The 13703-nt window shown below is 31.3% G+C and overlaps 1 pseudogene; it reads right to left on the bottom strand.

The window, feature by feature from the left end:
- Window positions 1-591: 591 nt before the first annotated feature.
- LOC108995121 lies at window positions 592-3069 on the bottom strand (annotated as a pseudogene).
- Window positions 3070-13703: the final 10634 nt, after the last annotated feature.

Below are 13703 nucleotides of genomic sequence, written 5' to 3'. Positions count from 1 at the left end.
GGCTTAGGTTATGGCTTTCTGCCATTTTGTAAAATTATCTCCATTGAGAAGACCAAAACTGAGGATGAGGCTTGGGGAATCAGAGGGATGAAGAAGATAAGAGGAGGAGACAGAGAGGGTAGAGGAGGAAGAGGGATGAGTAGCCATTGAGGAGGAAGAGGGATGAGTAGCCATTGTGGCAGAAGAGGTTGGATCGTGGTTTAGTCTGATACCATGTTAAACTTGTAAAGAATCAAACTTTTTCTTTTCTACCATACATTTTACATTGAAAGAAATTACAATTAAATAGATACATTGACTATACTAGGACGTATGGTAACTATTGTGTATATAGTAACTATGTATATTCCTAATTCTTAAAATCATGTTGTTGTTGATTTGGTTTATCCTGTCAATAATAGCAGTAAAGTTATTCAATTATTTTCTTTCCTTCCTGGATGGAGAAGAAAAAAATATATGCGTACTTCATTATAAAAAGCACTATGAAAAGGTTCATCCATCGTTGTGAACTAAAGTTGTCTATCATAACTTTTCTCATGCAATTCAAGACGTTTTTATTAACGTACATTACAGATTGAAAAGGATGGACTATAATTCAGAAGGTACTGCATGCATGGCAGATCAACCGAGGCGTTTTGGAAAAATAACACAATATTAATTATTATATCTTGAATTTATCTCGTAGATTTTAAGGATTCGACTAGTTGAGCCTTGCCACGAGGACCCTTTGTCCTGATATAAAGTCTGTATTCTTCAAATGTCATTGGTGAATAAAGTGCAGGTCGATCCTCGGTCACAAGCTGCTCGGCAGGTTGGATGAGTAAATCGCTCTTCGGGTTGTAAAATAAGGCCAGCGAAACTCGGGTTGTAAAATAAGGCCAGCGAAACTCGGTCTTTCACTGCATTCACGATCACCCTGTGCTCCACACTCTTGTAAATTGCATTACTCAGCACCTAAATTAAGAAACATGATCATTTGTATATAATATATGGCATCTCAAATCACTGATTATGAATAGAACTATAAGTTAATTAAGTTGTCAGTATAAATAAAGGATCATAAAAAGAAAAAAAGAAGCTGGAGAGATCAGTAACCTGAATTTGATCCCCTATGTTGACAATGAAAGCATTTGGAACAGGTTTAACAGTAACCCAGTCATTACATTTGAGGACTTGAAGTCCGGACACGTCCTCATCAGGCAGGAGAAGGGTAAAGCCACCGGGATCGGAGTGTGGAGACAGACCAAGAGTGAGATCAGGTTGTGGACATTTCGGGTAAAAATTCACCCTTAAGCATGCACCTATGCTCTCACTACCTCCAAAAGCAGTTTGAAGATACTCCTCCCCTAGTCCAAGATTTATGGACAATATCTTCATCAATCTTCCACATAGCTTTACCGTTTCATCACCATATTCTGCAATCATTTTCCTATATCCAACATAAAAAATAATTAATTATTTATATGCTTAACGTGCAACTCGCTGATCATCTTGATCAATCAACATCCAAAATAAAGTGATTACATTATTTTATATATAAAAGTATATAAATATTTATATATATAATTTTATGTCTTGGAAATAAGGGGACGTTAATTTAACATGTATTAGAACAAATACATGATTATTAATCATAAATTCGAAGTTAGGGTATGACACTTATGCTTCACATGTTTGCAAGGTCTAGCGCCAATTTAGGCAGCTCGTGATTACGGATAATTTTTCGCATATATATAACTTGGAAACTCGACAAAAATTTTATATGTATAGTTACTTTTGTATGCTTTTTATGCACTCTACTAATATGATTGACTGTGTCACTTTTTTTTTAATATAAAATAACTATTTTGACCAATAATCAGTATGCACAAAAATATGTAAAAGTGATTGTATGTATAACTAATTTTTAATAATAATACTTTGACTAATCATATCAATAGAGTACACAATGAATATGTAAAAATAACTGTACGTAATATAACTAATATTATAGTCACGAATCAGTGAAAATGATCTTTTTCTTTTTCTCTTTCTTTTTTCCTGTTTACAAATTGGCTTATATATGCTGAACTGGAAGAAACAAACACCAGCGGCATCAAGGTCCAAAAGCGAACTTGTTATTAATTGCATAGTAATTAACTCTGCAACTTCGAAGAACGATCCATCAGATCAGAGAAATGAGGTCCTGTATTCAATGTCAAGCACAGTGCTACTATTACAGTGAAGAACATACCTTTAATGCATGTAATAACATATAAAAGACATTAATCCCTCTGTTTTATACATGGCATATTTACCCTAATGACAAAAAAGATATGAGTACTGTAACTTAACTAAAAAAAAAAGAAAAAGCAGAAAATATTAGTTTTGCGTGCGCTGCAATGAGATCAGCATGTTTGTTTTAAAACGTACCTGCATGATGGTGGGACTGCAGGCCATTTAGCCTCGTTCCTGAGAGATAGAGGCATGTAATGGAGGAAGAAATAGTCGCTCCAATCTAAAATTGCCCCCTTCTCCACTCCCAAACGACTGCCATACCCTTCGTACGTACTCGGGGAGTTGGAATACTCTTGCTTCAAATCAATCGGGAGGCCAAAGAACTGACGCCATGTCTCTCTGGCACTCTTCATCAACTCATGGCTCACCCCGTGGTTCACAATCTGAAAGAACCCCCACTCCCGGCACGCATCCGATACCAGTCTCAGAGTCTCGTCGCAGAGTCTCTGATCGTTGCTGAACAGGTTCTGGAGGTCAATGACTGGGATATTGACGTGAGTCTCTGAAATCTTGGTGGTGGTAGTGACGGTGTTCCGTGAAGTCGGCCTATCAGAGAGAGGCTTGATGTAGCGCTCTGGGATTGAACATATCCCACTCTCCGATAAGGATTGCACTCGGACAACTGGCTCCGGCCAACTTAGCGAGCAATTCATTATCTCTTTTGCTGTTCTACAGCGAATTAAGTATTGGGTTTATGTATGGAATTTGATATAATGTATATAAAGATTGGAAAATTTTTCTCCTTAGATATACACTTCTTTCTCTTCCTTGGCTTATTTCATATATTGTTGGGAGGCTGAGGAGGGCTCACCATTAAATAAGGTTGAGACGAGTGGGCTGGTTCACTCCTTGATATTGCCATAAAGATGGTACTGGCTTTTGAGGCAGGAATTGGTAGCAAAAAAAAAAAAAAAAGCTAACAGTTGACTGAAGTCTTAATTTCCAAGACACGTGTTTTTAATACCGGACGTCAGTCGAATCCACGTGTCTTTTAGAATGAGGGGATAAATGATAAGATTTTTCAATACACTTGTCATATTCTCATTGAATTTAATGAGGCAGTATAATCAAATCCTTACAGCTGAAATAAACCAGACGAACAGTAGTAGTGCTTAGTGGATTTACTTTTTGGTTACGAGCTGCGAGTTTGTTAGTAGGGATGTAATCAAGTCGAATCGGGTCAAATTGAGTTTTGATTTGTCAAGTTCTAAATATTTGAGTTTGAATTTGAGATTTTTTTTTTTTTTTTTTTATTCTGTATTTGAGCTCGACTCGATAAGCTTAACTCTTAATTCGAGCTCGAGCTCGAGTTCGACTCACAAAGGAGTTCGAGTCGAGCCGAGCTCGAGCTCAAACTTGAATTATTTATTTTTTTTTATTTTTTGAATAAGATTTAATAATTAATAAATTAAAAAAATAAAAAATTTAATATTAAATTTATATAACTAACAAGTAGAACATTCATTGAATTATAAAATTTTAAATAATTAATATCCAACTAGTTGATATTTATCCAAAATAACAATATATTATATTGGTGTATATTTTATTAATATATACACTTAATATGATAACATATATCTATTTCATATATGGTTCCTACATACTAGTATATGAAATTATTAAATTTTATCGACTAATTATTATACAAATTATAAAATATACCTATGAAATATATTCACTATATAGACATAAGTAATTAGATTACATATTATATATTTAGTTATAAAAGTGGTATGTTTATATTATTAACTAATACATATATATATACACATAGGTGTATATATATATATTTATCAATATATGAATGAGTTTTAGTTGAGTCGAGCTAACGAGTCGACTCGAGCGAGCAGGCCTTAACGAGCCTTAGTCGAGTCGAGTCGAGTTTTGTCGGGTATTTATCATTTACAAATAGAGCGGGTATGTATTTTCACGAACGAGCTTTTTTTTCACGAGTCGAGTTCAATTCGAGTTTAACCGAGCGAGTAACGAACGGATTATCAAATTGACTGATTCATTTACTGCCCTACTTGCTAGGAAGGCCAGCAACTTTATGACATGCATGCAGGTGTAGAGATAAATGCATGCAGGTGTAGAGATAAAGGGATTAATGTGAGATCTGATCAGCAAATGGAGTAAAAGTTGGGAGTAGTAGTAGTAGTACTGATCCATTGGAAAGGGATCAAAGCTGACTGTACTCGTACAATATTAGGAAAATGCTATTTGACATTTAAATTTAATACCTCATTTTGGTATCTCTTTTATTTTAATTGTTTTTGTAATTTGTTTATATAGTTAAAGAATTAACTATTAGTGTATTCATATTTTTTTTAATATTTTTTATAAATTTTTTGAAATTATAAAAAATATGAATAAAAAAATAAAAAGACCTATTAGGCCTAGCAGTCAATTTGAGCGGTGTTGGCGGCAGAGTAACATCGCTCGACGATATTATTTGAGAGGGACCCCATGCAGCAGTAGCAGGTTATTGGGTATAAGCATCAAATCGTGTACTAGGGGCAACTTGGGAGGAAACTTATTGGGAGAAATCATGTAGCATCACCCCATATCCGCAAATTACTAATCTATGATCTGTTTGGTTAATCTATAATATCCAACAGCTTTTACCATAATTTCTCTCTCATTTTTGTATTAATTAATTTTTACAAATCTAGCTAAGAACCAAATCATGGGCAGGTAAAATGATATCAAAGTCTTAACTAATTTCCAATTTTGCACAAAATATTATTAAGTACTCATCGATCATGACTAGCTAGCTAGCTAATCCATGCATGCAAAAATCCATGGCGTCCACCTGATCAGGCCCTACTATAATATAATATGAGTTTTGTTATATACAATCATTTTTATCTATTTCTTACATATTTCATTGATGTGATTGGTCAAAACAGTTATTTTATATTAAAAAAAATGACGCAACCAATCACATCAATAGAGTGCACAAGGAATATCTAAAAGTGGCTGCACATAAAACTTTTGATATAATATTATATGTAGTTATGGTTTTAGTAATGAAAATGTTATTTTGTCCTGTGATTTTTGTTTTTTCATTTTGACAGCTCGTGTATTTTATTTATTTTTTAATATTTAATTAAGGAAGTGAGTTGAACATGTGTTTTTTAAAAAAGTATTTAAAAATATTAATGTAATAGGGGCACGCCTAGCATGCAGATCAAGAGTTTCATATTGTTCATTTACTAATTGAGAAGGACAAGTACCGAACCAGAAATCTCACAGAAAATTCATTTTTAAAGTTTGTTTGGAGAAAGATGATCTCCATTCTCCAATATCGAACGTGACTACAGGGCACTTTACTTAATTTGGTTGGGTTTTTTTACTAATTTAGAAGGAAAAGTACTACAAGACCAGAAATGTCACAGAAAAATCGTTTTTAATGTTTGTTTGTTTCGCTTTAGTATCCATCGATCCATATTCGTCATCGTAGATCCCACATGATGCACATGAAGACTTTTGCAGGCCAGTTGTATATATTTTAGTGAAAAATATCTAGATGTCCATAATATATATATATATATATATAGTTGGGCGTTAATTTATGAGATTTCCTTTCAATCTGACTTTTCGATCCATTGTAGAGGATGGAAATCAATACACTTCAAAAAAGGTGCTATAGTCGCAACCATTATAGAGGCTAAATGCCACAAAAAGAAAAAGACGTTTTATGTGATTAATGCCACTCAAATCTTATATTATTTATTTTAAACTTATATTATTAGCGTTTATGTTTTTTAAAAAAAAAGCTACTATTAGATATTTTATTATGCGGTCTAATGATACTGTTCACTTTATTCTATTGATGTAATATTAAATTATGTGGAGTTACGTATTTTATTAAAAAATATAAAAACATAAAAAAGATGAGATCAAGAGGATTACATATAAATAATTTCATAAACTGATGTGGTTTTATGTGATCCGTCAAATCTGTTTTATAATAAAAATAATTTTATAATCTGATAAATCACATCAAGTCACATCTGGTTGTGAGATTACTTTTGTGTAATCATTTTATGCCTATAGTATTTCTTTATCGTAATTCCTAACTGTATGTGATCTATGTACATGATCTTCTCATGTTCTCTTTGAATTAATTATGATCAACCATTCAATATCTTCCAAAGTAGACAGTATATACGGGAGAATACATATCCTTTTTTTTTTTTGTTTTTGTTTTTAATAATGATTGATTAGGTGTGGTTTGGATAGTAAAATGAGATGAGATAGTTTTAAATAAAAATTGAAAGTTAAATAAAATATTGTTAGAATATTATTATTATTTTAAAATTTAAAAAAATTACATTGAGATTTGAAAAAGTTGAATTATTTATTATATTTTATGTAGAAATTTAAATAAATTATAATAATGAGATAAAATGAGATGAGATGGTTTTCGAATCCAAACGATCGCTAAAAGTAAATTAGATATAGATCACAAGTGGATCGCTCGTGTTTTTCTTGGGCATTTCATTGGAAATTATCTCCACTTGCATGCGCACTACCTTCATGAATACGGCCTTTACGAAACTTTTTTCCCAAATAATCGTATGGACGTGGAGAAAACACATAAGGATGTTTGGTAAAGTATTTATCTAGAAGACTAGAAATAGACCAAACATGATACTTATTATTTATGTATTTCTAAAGTTTTGTTAGAAAATTTTAGGGCTCGTTTGACACTTGAAATATTTCAAAATATTTGTGAAAGATAGTGAAATAATTTGTCAATAGTAATAAAATGGTTTGAGTTAAGATTATTTAATTGAATTTTGAAAAACTAGAATATAGAAAAAATTGAATAAAAATATTATAAAATTAAAAAGTTTATATGATCATTATATGAAAAAGACTTAGAAATAGAAAAATATTTTATGTTTAGATATTTGGAAATGAAATATATATCTAAAATTACTTGTTTCCAAACTATCCCTTAATCATTTACAAATTGAAGAATAATCACATTTTCGAAAATTTATAGATATATATATATATATTTATATATGAGAATATCTTTTCGCCGATGCTTCCTATAAGCTCAATTTATGGGAGACCAATCGAATAGTGCCACGTAAGGGCTACATCTCCATCCCTGTTCACCACGCTGCAGGGGATTTGCGGTCGAGAAACACCCCCGGTTCCTCTCCCTCTCCCAAAAACCGAAAACCCTCTAACCTTTCTCTGTCTCTCCTTCGAACTTCAGCCTACCTATGCTTTGCGTCCTAATCGTCAAGAAAATTGCTAGTCAAACCTGCAAGAATAGGATGAAAATTTCTAGAGTTTTATACTGATAAGGGTGGTACATCCCCAGTAAATAAATAAAAAGGTTTTCATGAGAATTTTATAAATATAAAACCAAGTCAAAATTGATATAGAAAATTAGAATATCTTTTTGTAAGTTCTTCTGTCATGGATTAAACTGCCCGTGTAACATGACAAAGATTTTAAACACAACACCAAAAAAAATGAACGTTGTATCTCCAAGCTATCATTGATAATATATTTGAAAAAGATGGAAGCTCCAAGTCAAACTCAACACAAAGGCACCGGGTTCTTCTTTTTTCTCTGTTCTTTCTCCTTCTGCATGTTTGAGAATTCTTTCATCGAATAAATATTTTTCAACCTCTCTCTGTCTCTGTTTTTCTTTTTCTTTTTTGTTTTTGGTTCAATTTGTTAGTTCAGTACCAGACTAATATATTCTCTTCTTCCTCCTCCTCGTCTTCTTCTTTCTTTGAAAGTAACATATAGTAATATGGCTAAAAACTTGAAGAGATAAAAAAAAAAAAAATCATGCATGTTGTCTTTGAAAGACATCTAAAAGACGTTTTGAAAAAGTGGGATTGTGACCTCAAGATGACGCTTCTAAGCAACATATGTAGGCGTATTTTTACCACTGAAAGTGCGCACCATGGAAAAGCCTATCCGCAACACCGCATGAGTACTAGTACTGCTGTGAGGATAAAATTACAGGATTTGAAGTCCACGATGGGTAAGTTGCAAGTCTTCAGGCCACGTGGGGGAAGGAGAGAGAGAGAAGGGGAGAGAGAGAGGGGTTAGGAATTTGAGAAATGATACTTCCAGTCGTGAGCGTGTAGTCATCGTGCAATCGCTTTGAAAAAAGTGAATAAATAAGGGACCCACTTGAAAAGAAATTAATTTTTTAATAGTGGACCCCACTCTTTTTCAAAACGACTGCACGACGTTTGCGCATTCAACGACTGTATGTAGCATTACTCTAAGAATTTTGGTTTCTCGAGAGAGAATGAGAGCAGAGAGAGGGGGGTGGGGTCGGGGGGGTCTCGATTCAGGATTCTCTAATGCGCGTCTCACTTTGATTTTGCATGTATCCCTTACGTGATAAGTCTTCATTAGTCTCTGATAATTAGACTTTATAGAAGACACCTGTAATTAGAAGCATTTATATATATATATAAATATATATATTTAAAAAAATGTATTTTTAAGATAATATATTGTTCTTTTCACCCATCAAATTTATAGAGTAGATAGAAGAAGCAACAACCCAATTTGAGAGACAATTTGTCCTTTCAATATCAGGGTTTCGAATAATTTTTTTTTTTATATATTTTTTTAATCATCATAAATATTTTTAAAAAAATAAAAAATTCACAATATTATTAAAAAATATTTTTTTAATTACTAAATAAATAAAAAAATCTCATTCAAAACATTTCTCATATCTGAATTCAGTTTTTGGCCGACAATACTCAACATCCACCAAAGCAGCTAGCTCCTAGCTCCTAGGGCCTTTAGAATTTTTCTTTTCATCACGTGGAAAACATTTCGGCCTAACTCGTAAAAGCTGAATGACACGTGACAATATTCCTATAAAACACCTGATCAGTCTTTCCACCTAGCTAGCTAGACTTTCATTTTCTTTTCTTTCGCTGTTCTACTAGACTCTACTGCTTTTCCATGCTTTCATTATGGGAAAAGTCTGTCATACAGAAAAAGAAAAGTCAGGTTGTACGGATACCATAGAAATTGATTTCATATACCTATTTTACTATTTTTAAAAGATTTATTTTACACTTAAAATATTTCATAATATTTATAAATAATAATAAAATAATTCGGCTTAAAATATTTTATTAAATTTTAAAAAATTAAAAAAAAAATTTAAAAAATCATGAAATTAAAAAATTAAAAAATTGTTTAAATATATTTTTTTAATATAATTTTTATTTTGAAATTTAAAAAAGTAATATTATTTTTAATATTTTATTTAAAAATTTAAAAAATTTATTATGATTAGACAATGAATATATGAAAAAATTAAAAATTTAAATTTAAAAAATATTTTATATTTGATTGATGTTTAAAAAAATATATATAAGAATATTTTAAAATATTTGTGTTGTCACCTAAATGCAAGAAACGTGAAGTACTATTACATCTTATAGTATTTATTATCATTTGTATAAATATTTCAAATAATATGAAATGAACAAAAAATAATGTAGAACTATTTTATATATCTATTTCTTTCATATTTAAATTACTTTGGATAATTAGAGTTTTTGTATGTAACCTATATAGCTCGTGCTCATGCTAATGGCTTTTCTTTCTTTGATGATTCATATGCAAATCAACAAATTAAAAGTAAAATCCCATTTTTATATTTTTTAATTTAACATCAATCAAATGATAGACATGACTGATTTTTAATTTAAGGCTCACGACCACACTATGAAAAGGAATATTTTATTAAGAAAATATAGACCTACAATCTTTTTTTTCTTTATATAATTATGTTTTAAATTAGAGACATTTTAATAAAATAATTTATAAAAGTAATTCACTTTAAATTAGGATATTTATATAAATACCCTAGTTTTAAAATATTATTATGTAAGATTTTTATAAGGGATTATACGTGTATCATTACTCATTTTATTAATCCAATACATATGTCACAAGAATAGCTATTTATAATGCACAAATCCTATAAATATATATGTGTGTGTGTGTGTTTGTATATCAACTGATCATAAGCAAAATTATTTTTTAGTACCAATAAAACGGGATTTAAACCAACTTAAGACATAATTTAGTAAAGATATATAAGTGCTACAACAACAAATAAATTTTATAAAAGTAAATTCATAAATAACGTGGTTTAATGTGATACGTTAAATTTATTTTACAATAAAAATAAATTTAGAATATGATATATCACATAAAATCACGGTAATTTGTGAGATCTCTTTATAGTTAAAGTACTTCTCTTTGACAAAACATGTATCTTATTACCGAAGTTTGGAATATATGTTCATATATATATATATATATTATAGATTATTTCTCATACATTCAAATCACCCACATGAACTTTGAGCATGATGGTTTAATTTCTACCTCCGTACGTACTTTAGATATATATAAATAATGCATATATATAATTAGTAAGCTTACACCAATTATCAATGATCACTTTATGTAATATGGTCATGAAGTGTCCGCAAAGTCATATGCTTGAAAAAGCTCATGTTGATCATGCTTGTGTTTGCATATTGCAATTCCAGAAGCCATAAAGATACGTACCAAATTGGTTATCTATTGAGTTTATAAAACTATATATGATTGTAAATATATATCTAGCATTACTAGATATCCATGCCTACCTATCTATCACGTTCAGTAAATAGTATGCATAAATAGCGAAAGGAAATTAACATGGGAGAGAAATTTAGCCTATTCTTTGTTGTTTTCCTCTTTTCTCATGAAGTTACTCATAATTAAACATTTGTAAATTAAAGTAATTATATAAATTAAGGCCGACGTATTTTATTTACTATGAGAGATACACATTAGTCATAAAAACATTTTATAAAAATAAACTCACAGACTAATGTGACCTGATGTAATATATTAGATTATAAAATTATTTATTTTTGTAGGATGTCTTTATAACTATAGTAATTTTCTTTTGAGAAGGTAATTGATAGGTATTTATTTATTTTACATCGTGCGTGACATGTAAATTGTGATATAAATCTGCAGTTACATAAGTTCGCATATACATATATATATATATATATATATATACATATATATAAACGATATATGATGAGATATTTCTTCCTCTCCATGAGAAAAAGATGTACGTAGAATTTGGTATTCTTCTAAAAGGCTTGCATGGCCCACGTACGTAAGTGCTATATAAACTCAAGAATCACGGTTCACATGGGAAACGCGCGTCAGGAGTACTCATACTCGTGGTTCATGCCATTGGTCCCGATATAGACACCACGTCCTCTATATATATATATATATATATATATATATATATATATATATATATTAGTCACATATGGGAGAATAAAGATTTATTTATTTATTTATTTAATTTTTTTGAGAAAGGGAGAATAAAGATCTAAAATGAATAAAACAACTTTGATATTTTAATTGAGTTATTCCTTCAAGAATATTAGAAAGATCAAGAGTTTGAGATTCTTTCACCAATTAATAGATCAATCTTAGAATGGGATATTGAATAGCTTTTTCATAATTTAATTTGGTTGGAGTACTGTCGACGTTGGATGCAGAATTTTGAAATTGAAAAAAATATTAGTCTTACAAAAAAAAAATAGAAGCAATAAATTAATGCCTATAATTCCTTGCATAAATATATCTTAACTGTTTACTAAAATGTCAAAAATAAGATTAAAAGTACATAATTTTTTAAAACCTTGGGGTATCAGTAGTGTGGCCGATAGTTTGCCACGCCGCGCGAGAACCTCTGAAAGTGGCCTCCGAGCCACCCTAATTATTAGTTTTCATATATGGAGTTGCATGGGGCCACCCCAGGCCACAAGTCACGTATGTGGTTGCTTCGCGCTATTGTCTCAATTCATGCACAAGTCAAGCCAAATGCATGTGGAGCCAAGAGGGTGTTGAGATATGTTCAAGCTACACTTGGTTTTGGTATTTTCTATGAAAAGAATGTCTATGCAAACTTGATTAGGTTTTGTGGTAGTAATTGGACCAGGCTTGTTGATGATATGGGAAACACTTCCGGATACGCATTTTCATTTGTTTTCGGTGTATTATCATAGGAATCCAAGAAGCAACAAAGTGTGGCACAATCTTTCACCGAGGCCAAGTATATTTCGGCATCATTGGCAACTTTACAAGTAATATGACTAAGGATAATGTTAGAACATGTTGGGGATCGGAGAAGTAAGGAGAAGCAACTCCACTTTTGTATCATAGTCGGAAAAAGAATATTGGAATATTCAAGCATCACTTTATTAGAGAGGTTGTGGAAGATGAAGAGATTCAACTCAAGTATTGCAAATCCGAAGATCAAGTAACAGATATTGACTAACGCTTTCCCCTTGGGAAGGGTTTGGAGGTGTGCTAGCTGCATGCCTGTACATATAGGATGAATAACAACTAGCTAGTTACTATAGCTTTTGTAATATAGTGATAGCCAGCATGAAAATTGATGTTGAGGGAGAATAAACTAATGGGTTTAATTGGGCTAAATTCATTATAAACATGTTTAAATTTTCCTTAATGTTTAATAAGGTGGACAGTGGATACTACTGGCAGCAAGGTTCCTGCTAGTGTAATCTAAGCATTATCTTTTAACCATAATATCGATGGACATGACAATTTTAAAATTATCAAAGGACGTAATCATACTACAAGAAAATTACTTATTTGTGGTTAGTTATTTTTTGTGAAAATGACTATTTACTGTTAAAATGAATCTGTTTTCATCGTAAATAGTCATTCTCATCGTAAATAATCTGTCACAAATACCTGTTTTTCTTGTAGCCGGCCAAAGCATTGTGGCAAATGATGATGGGTCCATTTGTAGAAAATCAAACGTTCAAAGGACAAACCAACCACGCTGCATATAATATCCAACCATACCTATCACGTACACATGTTGCCAAACAACACAAGATTGCTCGGCCTTGAGACACCATGACTACCCCAAGCTTTGCATCAGCCCGTAAGACGAAGAAGATCAAGAGGGTGAGAGATTTGGCACAGGCTTCTGAGTGGGAATCTTGAGAATTGTTAAGCCAAGAGTTATCTTATATATTACACTCATTTATCTCGTACTATATTTTGAACAGTGACGCTACATGAGCAACATAGTAGAATGAGTGCATTGTATAGAACGTACACAACTCACAGTACTTCATTAAATAAAGAATTTTGTAAATGTTGTCTATAAAAATAAAAGAATAATGGTTTAGATTTCATCACATCGGCAGTACTTACCCATTTCAAAACCTAAGAATATTAGCATTGATATACGCAAAGTTTGCACGGCTAATATGTTACTTTTTTATTTTTGGCTACCCACCCAAGACTTGGCTAGTTTGGATTCAGAGATGAGATAAGATAAG

The sequence above is a fragment of the Juglans regia genome, chromosome 4 (genome assembly GCF_001411555.2).
Source record: "Juglans regia cultivar Chandler chromosome 4, Walnut 2.0, whole genome shotgun sequence".
Taxonomy (NCBI): domain Eukaryota; kingdom Viridiplantae; phylum Streptophyta; class Magnoliopsida; order Fagales; family Juglandaceae; genus Juglans; species Juglans regia.
This window is presented reverse-complemented; position numbering and strand designations above follow the sequence as displayed.